The 16,701-nt window shown below is 42.8% G+C and overlaps 1 protein-coding gene across 6 annotated transcripts in view; it reads right to left on the minus strand.

Annotated features, from left to right (window-relative positions):
- Window positions 1–16,701, minus strand: part of LOC128325000 (uncharacterized) — a 95,804-nt gene that overhangs the window by 25,061 nt on the left and 54,042 nt on the right. For 4 of the 6 annotated variants that reach the window (XR_008307216.1, XM_053250303.1, XM_053250307.1 and 1 more), the window contains one exon: window positions 15,843–16,094. The exons of 1 other annotated variant lie outside the window; for it this stretch is intronic. The gene's annotated coding sequence lies outside the window, so the exon portion shown is untranslated. Of the gene's footprint in view, window positions 1–13,410; window positions 13,482–15,842; window positions 16,095–16,701 lie in introns of those variants that run through there. One more of the 6 variants, XM_053250308.1, reaches the window with a different exon arrangement.

The raw sequence follows: 16,701 nt of genomic DNA on the forward strand, positions 1-16,701 counted from the left end.
CTGAAGTTAATAGGATATTTTTTAGGCATGGAAGTGCTTCCCCCCAGCCCCGCCACCACCAAGAACTCCTGTGTCCCCTTAGAAATAGCTGGATGAGGATGACTGACTTGGGAGTAAGTTCCATTCAAATTAAGCACAACACTTCTTAGAAGATATTGTGCCAAAAAGGAATAATTTTATCTTTGTCAGCTCTCATACATTATTATAGAGCAGGCCTACTCAACTTAGCCTCCCCCACCAGCTGTTTTTGGACTATTGCTCCCATAATCCCCAGGCACAGTAGCCAATAGACAGAGGATATGGGAATTCTAGGCCAACATCTGCAGGAAGTCTGAAGTTGAGCAGCCCTGTTCTAGAGTATCAATGTGGTACGATGAGTGGAGTATTTGACTTGAATCTGCAAGATCTAGGTTCATGTCCATCTTCAGTCACAGGGCTGAACATAATCTAGTGCATGAACTGACTGGGTTCAGTGCATTAATTCCTTTGGAATTACTGTCATTCAATGCCAACAATTCCCCAATCCACAGAATAAGTATAGAATGTCCTTCCTCACAAGACAACTCAACATAAAAATTGAATGTAATTTTGCACCATTGAGAAGTACCAGTCAAATTGTGAATAGTTTGGTTATAGTCCCAATGAGAATTTTCAGAATGATACAAATGACACAAGGACCCTCTGGTTTTGATATTTGCCATATCAATCTAAAGATGAACATGGCTAATTTTGAAAAGAAAAATAATAATAAACACACACCCCCCAAACACTTAGGAAGAGCTCAGTTATAACAGCAAAGACATGGCCAGGGGTCGTTTGTGGAACAGATCATGAATTGTTCATGTGCAAGTTCCAAGTCAAGCTGAAGCGGAACTTAAACAGAGAATTTCAGAAAACTTTTAGAAGAGACAAGGAGCAGTACTACAATGACATCTGTAAGGACCTTGAGGGTGGAAATAGAGATGGAAAAACAAGGTGTTTTCCAAAAGCTTTCTGAACTCAGAGGGAGGTTCCAACCTTGAATTGGTATGCTAAAGGATGCCAAAGGACAGATAGTAACTGATTCAGAGAAGATCAAACAGAGATGGAAGGAGTATACTGAAAATCTGTACAGCAGCAACGTCAACATCCAAGATACTCTAGAAGATATTTGCTATCTGCAAGAACCTCTAGTACAGGAAGATGAAGTTATATCAGCACTCCGGTTATTACCAAGTTGGAAGGCTACAGGAATGGATGGAAAAGCTACAGAAACATGGGAGGCAATGGAAGAAGAATCAGTCAAGGCTCTAACCAAAGTATGCCAGCAAATTTGGAGAACAGCACAGTGTCCAGCAGATTGGAAGAAGTCAGTCTACATACTCATACCAAAGAAAAGAAACTTAACTTAACAGATTGTGCAAACAATGACACAATATCCTTAATTTCACATGCTAACAAAATAATGCTCAGCATCATCCAATGTAAATTAGAGCCCTATGTGGAAAGGGAAATGCCAGATGTTCAAGCTGGTTTCAGAAAAGGCCGATGGAGAAGAGACATCATTGCTGATGCATACTGGGTAATTGAGAAAGCCAAAGAATACCAAAAAGAAGTCAATATGTGCTTTATTGACTACAGAAAAGCCTTCAATTGTGTCGACCATGTCAAGTTGTGGAATATCCTTAGAAAATGGGCACCCCAGAACACCTCATTGTTCTCATGAGAAACCTATACACAGGACAGGAAGCCACAGTCCAGATGGAACATGATGAAACAGACTGGTTCCAATCCAGATCGGCAAAGGAGTAAGACAAGGCTGTATACTTTCTCCTTCTTTATTCAATTTATATGCTGAACATATACTGAGAGAAGCTGGATTGGAAGAAGATGAGCATAGTTTTAAAGTTGGAGGAAGAAACATCAATAACCTGCGCTACGCTGATGACACCACTCTGATAGTTGAGAATGTGGATGATCTGCAAGCTCTAGTAATGAATGTCAAGGAGCACAGTAAAAATTGGACTATGACTAAATGTCAAGAAGACTAAACCGCCCTGAGACCTTGGGTTAGGGCGGTATAAAAATGTGCTAAACAAACAAACAAACAAATAAACAAACTAATGACAATGGGTACAGCAACCAGCCTCAGAATTGACAATGAAGACACTGAAGTGGTGGATAGCTTCTGCCTTTTAGGATTGACTGTCAGCAGTAAAGGATCCAGCAGTCATGAAATACGCATCAGACTAGCACGTGGTAGGGTAGCAATGAAGGCCTTGGAAAGGATACTTAGATGCTGTGACATGTCTACACTTACAAAGATTAGAATTGTTCGGACAATGGTTTTTCCTGTGACACTCTATGGATGTGAAAGCTGGACTTTGAAGAAGCAAAACAGAAAAAGCATTGATGCTTTTGAACTTTGGTGCTGGAGAAGACTTTTGAGGATACCCTTGACAGCCAGGAAAGCAAACAAATGGATCCTAAAACAAATCAATCCAGAATTTTCACTCAAGGCACAAATGACCAGGCTCAAACTATCATACTTCGGACACATTATGCGAAGATCCGGCTCCCTTGAGAAGTCCATAATGCTGGGGAAAGTTGAAGGCAAGAGAAAAAGAGGACAACCAGCAGCAAGGTGGATGGACTCGATTACGACAACAATGAATGCACCACTTTAAAGGCCAAGTTGGACAGATCAACCTGGAGAGACTATGTGGTCGCTAAGAGTCAACACCGACTTGACTGCACTTAATCAATCAATCAAACACTGGATCTTAATTTGGCAAGTGAATTGAAGGAACCACTTTGAGCATTACAGGTAAATGGATTTTCAAGGAAAATAGCTGGAATTCATTTGACAAGGCTGAGTAAAACATTTCTATTTCCCCCGTGACAGTTAATTACATGATTATCTCTCCCAACGGCACTGTAGCGCACAAGCAATTTTCATGGAAAAGCAAAATTGTATTAAAGGATAAGGAAGGCTATAAATATAGCCTATAATACGTAATCTATTGCCATATAGCTGCAGAATCTTGAGCAGGTGCCTTTGCTGGCTTGTCCCCAATTGCTGATGACTTGAGACAGTTTTATTGCTACTGTTTCCATTTAACATCTGTGTAGCTCCAACAGTGTGCAAGGCAGGTCACAGAAGCAAGAAGTGACACAGCTCCTGACAGCAGGACTTTCAGCATACAGAGAGAGTTTAGGGATTTTCAATGTGTGTTTGTGGAAAGTCAGGTTAGAAGTCAGGTTAGAAGTCAGGTTAGACACAACCATTAAAATCAGAGTAGGAAGGAGTTTCCCTGATTTGTATGATTGTCAGAACCTATGCAAATCCTTCCAGTCCAGCTTGCTCAAAGCAGTGTAACTCAGTGTTTATACCTCCCTTTTGAGGGTGGAAGACAGGACAGCCCTCCAACTTTGAATCTCTGGTGGTGACCATCTACCCAGTCGAACGGTCTCCTGTCCACCGTCCCCTGCACAGCAGCCATAGAGATCTGTGGCCAGAGTAATTGTTAGCAAGGGATGCGCTCCCCTGCAAAGCACACTCAATGATCCTGGGTATGGGGACCCAAGAGGAGATTCTGCTCATGTGCTGCTAAAAGGGTACGAGCTCTGCGGCCCACCAACAGACCCCCAAATGGTCATGTGAACAGCTCTTAGATATTTGAGTTAGGATAATCATTGTTAGGTGAGGCTTGAAGGAGGAGGGGGGAAGTGGTTTCATGATCAGAGAGCAGGAAATAAGGAGTTCTGTGCACGAGGAGCAGCCAGACATTAGGGATGTGCCTGAACCGGTTCGGAGGCCATGCTGGAGGCCTCCAAACCAGTCCGGTTCCGAGTCGGTCCAGCGGTTTGGCATGGAGGGGGGTTGTAGCTTTAAGGGCGGGGGGTGGTACTTCCCCCCCCGCCACCGCTCTTCCCCCTCCGGCGCTGTGTTTTTAGATAAAGATTCTGGGGCGGCAGTGTTCCTCCCTGCCGCCCCTGCCCCCGTCGTTAGCTTGCCATTGCAGCGTGACGTCTGCGGAGCATGCGCGCGGCGGCGGGGGAGTGCGCACATGCGGCAGAACGGGCGCATGCGTGTTACCAACTTCGGCAATGGTAAGCTAACGACGGGGGCAGAGGCAGCAGGGAGGACCGCTGCTGCCCCAGAATCTTTATCTAAAAACACAGCACCGGAGGGGGAAGAGCGGCGGGGGGGGGGTAAGTACCACCCCCGCCCTTAAAGCTACAACCCCCCCCCCGTGCCCGACTGGACTGGTTCGGAGGCTTGCACATCCCTACCATGAAGGCCATGGAGACTGGAGAGTGAATCAAAGACTCAGTTCATATCCTGTATGACTACAGGATAATGGCAACCATATTAAAACTAGGAATATGCAGAATGTTTCAAGCTTGAAATGTTTCTACTCGAAACAGGCCATTTCGAGTGTTTCAAGCTTGAAACAGAACACCCTTCAAATGAAGGACCTGTTTTGAGCTTGGGACGGAATGCCCCTGTTCCGAGTTGGAACATTTTGAGTGTTCCAAGTGCCATTTTGCAGGTCTGTGTTCCCCTTGCTGACTGGTTTTGGCACTGGCTTCTGATTGTCTTGCGATCTCCTTGCTTCTTGGTTGGCTTGTTATCATACAAATCACGTTATCATACAAATCAAGTTATCATGCAAAGCAAGCTCGAGACGTTCTGAGCTCATTCCATCAGAACCCTCTCACCCAGAACGGAACACAAATCCCATTCCATGCGCATCCCTAATTAAAATAGCTCCCACATGGTCCAACTTCATGTTGTCTCAATAGCATATGGAAGCTCAGATCAGCTGGAATTGGCTTAATCATGCTGCAATTCCTTATGCCATCATCAGCATTACTGCTATGGGAAGTAATGAAATGATTAGGGAAATCCCACATATCCTTCCAAGATTCTATGCATTACTGCTGCAGGGAAGTAATTTTGTAGCAGTGAATAGGCTACCCACAGTAATTTATGTATTGGGGGACCAAAGGTGGCATACAGAGGCACTCTTACCCCCAGACCTTGGCGCCTTGAGGTGTGGATGGGGGTGGGTGGTGGAGCTTCAAATCTCTTCAGGTCCGGGCACCAAAATTACCTAGGTGTGCCCCTGGTGGTATAAAAAAGATAGGAACATAGGAAGTTGCCTTAACAGAGTCAGATAATTAATCCATCTAGCTCACTATTGTCTATACTGACTCCCAGTGGTTCTCCAAGGTTCTAGGCAGGAATCTCTCCAGGGCTGGTGCTAGGGGTTCTGGTACCCCCCTGCAACCTATAAATCAGTGACCCCCCTTAATTTTTTAAAACTGTGAGCAGAATGAGTTTTGCTCTGGGCAGCAGTATCAAGGCAGTGTGCGCACATGTGCATTATTATGTGCCACTATAGATAATAAAACATGTGTGTGCACATGAACACATACACACACAAGAGATATGAAAGGGTGAAATGTATTTTAGAATTCTATTATATTTATAAAATTGGATGTTTACTTTCTTTCACTTCACATTTAAGTATAATAAAAACAAGGCAGAAACAAAGCTGAAAGATTTAAACCTAAAAAAGGAGCATATACATTGCAAAGAATGATTTCTTTTTGGAAAATGGTTTGATTCCTACTTGGGAGTTTATTCAGTGAGACACATAACTTTACAATATTATTCCATTTGTATGATAGGTGGTGCTCCTTCCAGACAGTATTTACTTAAAGTAAGTAAATATTTGTTGGGACTTAAAAAGGAGCTTATTTATAAGTTCCTATATTTAATATTTTTGATTGTTGATCCTTATTTTGATGAAGTAAACATTGTCTGGTAGGAGCACCACCTATCATACAAAGGGAATAATGCTGTAAAGTTTTGCCTGTGGGCTTGAACAACTTCCCTACAAGCAAGGTTAATGTGTTTGGGGCTCTTGGGTTTACAAAAAAAAGAAAGAAAAGGCAACCAAGGGAGGAAATTACAGAGGTTTACAAAATGTGCATTATATAGAGACTGTGAATAGAGAGATGCTTTTCTCCCTCTCTCATAATACTGAAAAATGAAGGAGGGTCAGGATAGCCAAAAGAAAGCACTTCTTCACACAATCTGTAGTTAATTTGTGGAATTTGCTACTATAGGATGTGGTGATGACCAATTGTTTAGATGGCTTTAAAAGAGGATAGACAAATTTTCTGAGAAGTATCGCTGGCTATTAGTCATGATGGCTGTGTGGAACCTCCATGCTCAGAGGCAGTATACCCAAATGCCCATTGTGTGTGTGTGATAAATTGTAGATAAAATGAATAACATTTGTAGATGGATCCTACAAATTTCAAACTGTTCTTTTACTTCCCTTTTGCAAGCACATTGATTTTAAAAAATCTATTACCTATATTTAAATGCTCTAACAGTGCAATCTATACAAAATGACTTTGCCCAATCACCTCACCTACTAGTTGAATATATTGGACAGAAACCCAGTTGCAAGGGAGCAAGAGGTTGCTAGTTAGAATCCCTGCTGGTATGTTTCCCAGACTATGGGAAATACCTATATCGGGCAGCAGCGATAAAGGAAGATGCTGAGAGGCATCATCTCATACTGCATGGGAGATGGCAATGGTAAACCCCTCATGTATTCTACCAAAGACAACCACAGGGCTCTGTGGTCGCCAGGAGTTGACAACTTGACACAGCACAACTTTACTTCACCTGTCTTTGACAGTAAAACACTTTGTGAAGCATACAAGTGTATTGCTTTCCTTCTGCCATAATAGTAGGAATACCATGAAGAAAAATGGGCACGATTCAGCAAAACCCATACTCGTCGTGCACAGAAATTCTTTGTGTTTACCATTTTTGTTTGTTAATAAACAAGAAGACCACACACAGCTTGATCCTGTTGAGTCCCCTCCCCCTTCCCCCTAACCCTTCTTCAATCTGTCCCATCCTCACCCCTGAAGGTTTACTGCAACTTAATGCAACACCAACCCCTGCAGTTTTCAATATGACAAATGACGCCTCCTCCAGCTCCATTGCAGTGGTAGCTGTAGTGAGCCCGGTTGGTACACCGCTCTGGGCTCCTTAGAGGAAGAGTGGGATATAAATGTAAAAACAAACAGTAAGTAAGTAAGTAAGTAAGTAAGTAAGTAAAGGCATGGATTCAGCAGCCTTGGGTCCAATCAGTACCTAGATAAGCCCGAGGGGCCCTCCTGGGAACCTCATGTATGGCATCCTGAGTTTCATAATGGAAAAAAGGTGGTGATAGCAACATAATGGGGCTATTCACATGCACAGACAAAACTGGGCTAAGAAAGCCCACCCCAGTTTTGCTGGTGCCGTTGAACCACTGGGAGCCATGTGGCTCCTGGGGGCAGCATGGCAGCAAGCCCACTTAGGGATCCAGCCACTTTGTCTGAGGGTGCCCAGAAACCAGGCTAATAGTGTGTCATTGAGGAAGATAACTGGTCTTGTGGTAGCAAGCATGACTTGTCCCCTTAGCTAAGCAGGTTTCTCCTCACAATAACCTTGTGAAGTAGGTTAGGCTGAGAGAGAAGTGACTGGCCCAGAGTCACCCAGCTAGTATCATGGCTGAATGGGGATTTGAACTCGGATCTCCCCGGTCTTAGTCCAGCACTCTAACCACTACACCACGCTGGCTGAGTGTAGTCCTGACCCTGTAATCTAGCATGTGATAGTGACTTAAAAATTGCCCCTTTGCTGGCTCTAACTATAGGGATAGTTGGTCATTTGTAGCTTCTGACCTGCTTCTAAGTACTAGCACAATCTTGCAGCTATTCAAGAGTCCATGTGTGTATGCATAGGGGGCCTAGAAGCACTTAGCACATCATATGTTAGAGGCGAAAATGAACAGTACGCCACATCGTTAGAGCTGTTGCTCACTTCTGAAGTGTCCACCATGTAAGTGGTTATGTGATTATTCCCATAATCAAGATGACAGAGGGGTTAATGAATAAGAACTGAGAGGCTGAAGTGAATGCAAGGAGTGATGTGGTCATGGTGACAGGAACAATATCTTTAGTAGGGACCTGTGAGTTTCTATTAGTGCTAGAGAAAGACTTGAATAGCGGCTGATTTTTATATGATCAAGGTCATTGCAGCTTTGGCACAGTGTCCTCTGGCACTACCTGTGCTCTTTTACGTAGCACACAAATTAACTAATGAGTCTGGAAAGAGTTTTCTGAAATGCTGCCTGAAGACTGTAACATGCTGCAGATGGGGCACTTCCATGCTTTCCATTTCCCTCCTTTTTGTTGCAAAAAAGGACTGCCAATAAGTTTTCGGGTGAAATACAAAGTGCTGGTTATTACCTATAAAGCCCTAAATGGCTTGGGTCTGAGGTATTTAAGAGAGCACCTTCTTCTTCACCAACTCTACCGCCAGTTAAGATCATTTGGGGAGGTCCGGTTGTGGTTGCCACCAGCTCGGTTGGTGGCGACTCGAGACTGGGCTTTTTCTATAGTCGCCCTGAGACTCTGGAGTGCACTTCCTAATGAAATTAGAGTTTCCCCTTCTTCGAATGTTTTTAAGGACCTAAAACTTAAATATTACTCCTGTATTGAAGGAGTTACACTGGCTGCCGATATGTTTCCGGGCAAAATACAAGGATGTTATCCATTGAGATAATCAGGAGAGGTCCATCTGCATTTGCCACAGGCTCGTCTGGTGGCTACTCAGGGATGGGCCTTCTCCGTTGCTGCCCCGAGGCTTTGGAATGCGCTCCCAGGTGAAATAAGAGCCTCCCCATCTCTGACCATTTTAAAAAAGTCTTTAAAACACATCTGTTCACCCAGGCTTTTAACTGATACTGTTTATTGTTTTAATGTGGTTTTAGAATATTCTTTTTTAAAAAAATTAAATTATTGTGTTTTAAATTTCTTATTTTTGTTTTTAACTAATGTTTTAATGTTGTTTTTATCTTGTTGTAAACCACCCAGAGATGTAAGTTTTGGGCGGTATAAAAATATGTTAAATAAATAAATAAATAAATAAATAAATAATAAAATAAATAAAAAACATACCTGTTTAGTTTAGTTTTAAAGTTTTGGTTTTAGAGTTTTTATTGTATTTTAAATTGTTTTAATTATGTTAATATTTTTATGGTTTTATATTGTGAACTACCCAGTGACTTTTTTTGTATGGGGCAGTATATAAATGTACTAAACAAATAAACAAACCTCAACCTAAGGAAGAGTTCGGTGCAGCTCAGAAGCTAGCTCACTGCTTTGTGAGTTTTAGTTGTCCTAGTGCAGGTATTATGGTTATGTTTTCTCTTCGAATTTAGTGGGGATAGTAATTCTTCATGGTGCTAGCACAATTTCTATCATGACTCATTCATATTTGTACTTTGCTCTTTGTAAGTACCTAGATGGCCTCTTATCACTCCACTGCTCAATATAAGCCATTGAAATGTGCAGTATGCATTTGACTAAAGGATAATTGATGCTTACTAATCGTAGCAATTTGTAACTCATTAGGAGGAGTAAAGATTAAAATATCTCTTCACTGGTGGACCCCCTACTCACAGAAAGCAAAATATCTGTTCTACTCTTCCAGTCCTCCTGGAGCACAGAAGCAGAATTCAAGGAATTATTTTGCTCTCAGTGGAGGAGATGGCAGAAATGAAGATATTTGAATATACTTTCAGTGAAAGACCAGTTGCCAGTGTGACCCACAGTGAACACTCTGTGCTCAACAAAAAATAAAAATAAAAATAAAAATGCAAGATTTCTCAGGTCATCATTTACTTTCCAGGACAAGTTCAGCTCTCTCTTAGTCTTTGGATGTTCTGAACATAGTATCTGAGATCCTTGGCATACTCTGCTCAACATGAATAGCTTCAATTTTTAAAAACAAATTTAAAAGATGTTCTAAGCATAATTCATCACCTTGACTATACAAATAGGGGCCATTCACATGACTAGGCAGGCGGGGTGGAGGCTGCACAAATCTTGCCTCTCCCCGATGAGCAATGAAACATTGCTGGGAGCACAAACTGCACATCCAGAGGATCTGCTGCTGTGTCAAGCAGTGAGGAGCGCCAGAAGCCGGGACATCCTGGCCGCTGGGCATCCCACAATGCACCACATGCTGAGTGCGGTGCACTGGGGGATTACCACAGGGGACAGGTGCTCCACAGGCTAAACACAGCCCGAAGAGACACACCATACTGGAGCCTGGGTTAAGGATGCACTGGTGCTGTGAACCCAGACTAAAAGCGGGGCTAAAAATCCAGGCTATGCAGTGCTGTCCCACCGGGATCGGGCCCAATGCTGGTGGTTCTCACACCCAGCCTAACCCAGGCTGGGCTTCCCTAGCCTGGGTTAATCTGCTCATGAGAACAGCCTCATAGTAGGCTGAACCCAGTTTGAACCCAGAACTGTGGTAGTGTCACTCAGCACTGTCATAGGTGAACCATCTATGACATTCCATCTATGAACCATCTATGACATAGTAGGCTGAACCCAGTGTTTGAACCCAGAACTGTGGTAGTGTCACTCAGCACTGTCATAGGTGAACCATCTATGACATTCCATCTGCAGCCAACTCACAGATGTACACTAGCGCTGTATAGACAGTGTCCATGTCTTCCCCCTTTTACTTCCCTTTCTTTGTCATTGTGAATGTTTTATTTGTATCCCCTGTGAGCAACAATTGTCTTCCTATATCTGGGGATTTGCTTTGCTTCTTTTGATTTCATGCTATATAGTCAAGCACCTTGTATATAAAACTGTATACTTCATTTGACTTATTTGACTCCATTCTACACTGTACATTTCTCAGTATTGATTTCCCCCCCACCCCTTTGGCTTTGCACAGGAAGTTTTTCCAATGAAGTTCAATGTCAACTAAATGTCAATGTTTTTTCTGATCCAGCTTTTCACTTTCTTTCCCAGATATTTAAACTTTTTACTCTGCTTCTTCATAAAAAGCATTAAAAACTAAATTTAACTGCAAGCATATACTTGCCAGACAACTTAATAGCTACTTGTAGATTATCTGTAAAATCTCATCTACCCATTAATGTGTCTTAACTGGGCCTTAAAAGCATAATATATCCAACGATGATTACTTGTAAAATGAGAAGGAATTTTGGACTTACAATAGCAATGATTATTTTAGGCCTACAGAAGAAATCATGCACAAGTGGCTGATATATTCCAACAACAACTCAAGATAAAGGAGAATCCACACTAGGGAGGTCACATTGTATTCTTTGTGCCACCTGCTGGCAATCAGTGGCAATCAGTGAAACAACCATGAAACCACTATCCTTTTTCAAGTTAGAATAAAAGAAGTATCGTATGAAAAAAGTTTGTTGTTCCACCGAATGCCAGCTTGCCAGCAGGTGGCGATAAGAACATAATGCAATCTTGTCCTTCCTCATGTGGCTTCCCTGTTTCATTTTATGTAGTAATTTAAGCTGATGTTGAAATATATATAGTATTTACCTGAATCTAAAGCTGGGTTTTTTCCAAGTTTTTTTTTTTTTTTTTAATATTAGAAATCAGGAGGTTGTCTTAAATTCAGAGCTCTGTTCCTTTCAAGTGAATGCAGGTATAACCTGTATTTAACCTCTATTTTTTAAGAGGGTCAACTTAAATTGAGTGTCATCTCCGATTCAGGTACATACAGTATTAGTGTCTGGAAGAGCCCAAAGATAGTCTTGGGGCATTTAGTCAGTCACAGTGCAAAGCAATTTAGATTTTCTGCACTAATTGCTTGGAATTATCAGTCCAAGTCCGACACTTATTCTAAGTTCAGTTTAATTTTAAAGCAATCCTGCCTTCCCACTGGATCCAGAAAGACCTTCCTTTTCAAATCTTTCATAACTGGTGAAATGCTGGTTAACTGTAGCAGTTTGACTAGGGTTGCCCTGAAATTCTGACTCCTCACAATGAGCTCCCTGATCCTGATTAACCTAGTGATTGTGAGAATGCAGCCTATACTTACTTATTTTTAATTTGTTGAATATTGGATTTTTTAAAAAAAATTCATTCTACTTATTTTTAATTGTATTATATTAATTCCTTTAAAAAATAAACCTGACTCAACTTGATCTTAAATAACTTAAGCAACTTGGAAGCAATTCTCACGATCAGTAGAAAGTGGGATAAGAGTGCCTAGCCCGCTTCCCACTGATCGTGAGACTCACTGGGCTCACAGCCAAGCCCAGGTTAGTCAAAGCGGGTAACCTGCTTAATTGCCCCTGCCTTAAGCCCAGGTTAGCAGAGCGAGCGCTCCGTTAAGCAGGGCTTTCCAATCCTGAGTTCCCACGGCGCGGCTCTGCACCACAGCAACTCACGAGTAGACCCCCGACCAGGAGGCTGAAAAGCATCCTCCCAGCTTGGGGGTCTCTCCAGCATGCCCTGTGCACTCGCACAGGGCATGCTGGAGCTTCTGGGGGCCATGCGGCTCCCGGTCCTCCCAGCCCCGGCCAGCTCCGTAACGGAGCCAGCGTGGCAGTGGCCGGTTCGGCTGCCCGGAGCAGACTGGCTGCTCGTCTGCGGGGAGAGCGGGCTTAGCCTGCTCTCCCCGCAAACCCCATCCAGGCTCTTCTCACTGATCGTGAGAAGAGCCTCTTGATCTTTTTCATTTTGGAAATGAGGCTGGTACGCAGTGGTAGAGCATCCATCTTGCATACAGAATGCCCAAAGTTCAATTCCCAGCAGTAGGGTTGGGAAAGACTCCTGCCTGAAACCTTGGAAAGCTGCTGCCAATTAGTGTCAGGGCAGCCCAGAGAATGTATGGGGTTGGGGGCAGGTGTGATGTTGGGGATTGCTCTAAAAGGACTTATGCATGTGTGTCCAAAGTTGGAGGACCATGAGCTGAGGTGGGGGGTCTTGCTAGGTGGCAGCCCTGGTCATTGTCAGGGCTGCTCAACTTCAGTTCTCCTGAAGATATTGGCCTGTATCTCCCATAATCCCTGGCTATTGGCCACTGCAGCTGGGGATCATGAGAGTTGCAGTCCAAAAACAGCTGGGGGGGGGGGCCTAAGTTGAGCAGGCCTACAGTACTCAGTTAAATGGACCAATGGTCTCTGACTTGGTATAAGTCTGCTTCCTATGCTCCACCAGTAATTTGAATGAACCCTTTTACACTCTTACCAAAGACAAAAAGACCTTCACTCAAATTGGCCCTTACCAGATAATTCCTAGATTTTTTTAGCTCATGTGGCATATTTGATCTTTCAAGTCTTTCTTTTTAAAAAAATCATTTTGATAATCTGGTAGTATATTTCCATATATTTTCCTTTCACTGCAGTGCATTTTCCACTTTTGCCATTTGTTCATTGCATCCTTGATTTACTTTAGCCTTCCTGATCTTTAAACTAATCACAAATTTGGACAAAAAGAGTAATAAAGAAAGTTTAATCTATTAATTGGTTTTGTATTTTGAGAACTGCTTACTGTAATTGTCTCACGGTCTGATGAATGCATAGTGCATTAAAATTTCCCCCTGAATGGTGCAGCTGAGTTTTTTTTCCTTGTGAGATCAATACATAATTTCTGAAGAAGAGCTATGTTAATTGTTGTTTTGCCTAGTTAGAAAAAAAGCAAGCAAGAAAGCTTATGCACAAGTCAGTACACATCTGACACTACCATTCAGGTTTAATGTTCTGTTACGAGTGTCTTTCTTCCATTTTGGAATTTAGCCTTCACCCTGAGCAAGACTGTTGAAGACACAATGTCTGGTGCCTGAAGGAAAGCAACCCTCCATTTGAACCAAAATAGCATAATCATGCAACCTGAACTGGTGCAAATAGCCTGGAGAGGCAAAGCACCCAACTTGTATCCTTGAATTTGTAATAAGACTGAATTTCCATCTGGAGTGAAAAGCATCTTATGGTAAAAGGCAAGTCCTAAGAAAATGAGTAAGCACACCCTAAAATGCAATCAAGGCAAACTCTTAGACAGTTAATTAGATTCAGCATACTAGCACCATTTTGTCTTTGCAATCTCTCTGAATAGTAACTTTCCCCCACACACATTTCCTCTTAATCCAGTAATTAAGATTCCTCATTATTTCTTCTGTTCTTGAACCTTAGTGTTTTTGCAACTCCTGTGAGGAGACCACTGAAGGAAAATCCTATAATTATATTTAGGTGGTAATTTCAGTATTTCATACCTAATAAAAGCTAGAATTGCCACCAAGGCAGAAAGGGCACCTTAGCAGTGGTATCCCCTAGAGGCCTCCTTCTAAAGAGATCATGAGGGGGCAACCTTGCTGAGAAATTCCTGAATTGGGAAGAATATCATGATGCAGAAGATCTTTACAGAGGCTAACATCAAGACTAACTTTGTGTTCACAGATTTATTTATTTTTGTCTTCTGGGGGAAGGGCATTTTCCCCCTCTGTACCTGTCTGTGCCTCTAATAAAAGTCTGACCTTGAAGGTCCCACAACCTGCAGCCAAAGAATTGGGCTGGTTAGCCTGAACAATAGCTCTTTGTTAACCTTAATGGGCAATGAAGACCATGAAGCATACCTGTCAACATGTTTCTCTTTTCGCATGAGAAAATAGGGACATGGTGGCAGGCACTGATGAAGCTGTGAGAGGAGAAATGCTGAATAATGGAAACCACAAATGGGTACTGGAAGCCATAACGGGCAGAATTTCCTTTTGATTCAACTCCTAAAGAAACAGCAGTCAGGAACAAGGATTGGATACCTAGGTTGGATACCTAGCAAGGCTAGGCTCCCTTGCTCACCCTGAAAGGTCCATTTCCTTCCTGCAGTGCATAAGTTCCTAATGTAGTTTTGCCTCAGTTCTGATTTTTCTTTCACTCCACTTTTCTTCAGCCCCATATCTCCACCATCCATTCACACTCCTGGTTTTTTAGCCCACATTCTTCTGTGTCTCACTTTCTCTAGCCACTGGGCTATTGGCTAGCCTTCCTAGCTCACCTGTCTTCCATCCATAGCATGCAGCCCTTCTTGGTTTTATGCACCATGAGTATTCTTGAGAACCCACTCTCTGGTCAGATTTTTTTTGCCACAGATCTCTCTGTCTTTTTCTTCAAGTCCCCTTTTCCCATTATACTTTCCTCAGATTCCTGTGTATCAGTCTTCACCCTTCTTTCAGCCATCTTGCTTCTAGGCTTCCTCCTCCACTTGCCTTATGCCTACCCAGAGGCGTATCTAGGGAAAACAGCATCTAGGGCAAGCACTGAAATTGCGTCTCTGTCCAAACATTGACTTATATTATATTATTTTTTTAATTTTTTAATTTTTAATTTTTTAACCTGTAGCCCCTTTGGGGGGCTTCCTAATGGCAGCGTGTCTGTGTGTGTCTCTGCAAAGGTTTCCCCTCACCCCGCTGGCCTCTTAAATCACCGCTGTGTAATGAAGTTCTGTGATGTCCATCATAAGTGTATGTCTGCCCAGATCGTCCTCCTCTCCCACTCCCATCCTTTACTGCAGAGTTTCCCAGTATTGCATCCCTACAACTCCCACCATCCCCAGCTACAGTGCCTTTTAAATGCGGACTGACTACCTGTGTTTGCTTTGTGTAGAATTGTTGTGTTCACACCTCCTTTTATTGATATGACTGACTGCCACCTGTTCCTGCTATCCTTGCTAAGACTAGCGCCAAACATTTCTGCTAACAAAATGAATCGGGATGAATGTATACTACATTAAACATACTAAGTTGTTATCAGAAGATCTTAAGTTTTAAAAATCCCAGAAAGTTATTCTGAAATGCAGGGTGCCTTCTAAATCGTTTGTGTTTTGATTTGGGTTTAGATGTGTAACCCACACATAGCAAAAGTGTGGGGCAGATAATAAAAGGCAAAACATGATGAAATTAATCTCCTTGTAATACCACTGACATTCTTTACCTTTTCCAGTTTCAAACTCGCTCCCACAGGCCAGTTCAAAGAAGTAGGTCTTTCTTGTGTGTTTCAAAAAGGTGTCCAAGCGAAGATGTTTAGCCTAGCAGTTGTCATGGACAAGATTTCCTTCTGAATGCCACAGTTCCCATCCATGAAATGTAGCCACATCTCTGCCTTCTCAGCTTATTTCAGTTGCCCCATATCCCACTGTCCAGCACTCTGCCACAAAGTCAGACTTTCTTCCAGCAAATTTCCTATCTGTAACATAGGAATAACAAATGGGGATGCTGGCCTGCTTATAAGATTACTGAGCATGTGTGGCACTGAAAACAAAATGGCCACCACACATGCTCAAATGGCCCCTGCGAGGCCTTAAACCTTATTGTCCTGACCATTGGGCCAAATCTACAGTGGTGTTTAAAAGCTTTAAAAATGCAAAAACGATTACAGGTTGACTATCCCTTATCTGGACATCCAAAATCCAGAATGCTCCAAAATCTGGACACCACGCTGTAACAAAAACCAAAACCAAAACGCCTCAACTCACTCGCTCGCAGATTCCCAATTTTGCTATTTTAAACTTGCAGTCAAAACTTACTTATTAATATGCTTATTTCAGAAGGCTGCACACATCTCATTGCCCACTCGGGACATTTCTCCCCTGGTTCTGTCGTCCTAAGACCACTCCCTGCTTTCTTCCTTTGCATCGCCCCCCCTGCAGCTCTGTATCGCCCCCCCTGCAGCTCTGTAGTCCCCATGCACCCCACCTACATTGGCAACCACCAAGTTCTCTTCTTCGTGGCGGGGGGGGGGGGCTGCATTTCCCAAGAGCAGGAAAAGACACAAAGGCTCATTTCTCAGGGGA

Source organism: Hemicordylus capensis, chromosome 4, assembly GCF_027244095.1.
Source record: "Hemicordylus capensis ecotype Gifberg chromosome 4, rHemCap1.1.pri, whole genome shotgun sequence".
Classification (NCBI taxonomy): domain Eukaryota; kingdom Metazoa; phylum Chordata; class Lepidosauria; order Squamata; family Cordylidae; genus Hemicordylus; species Hemicordylus capensis.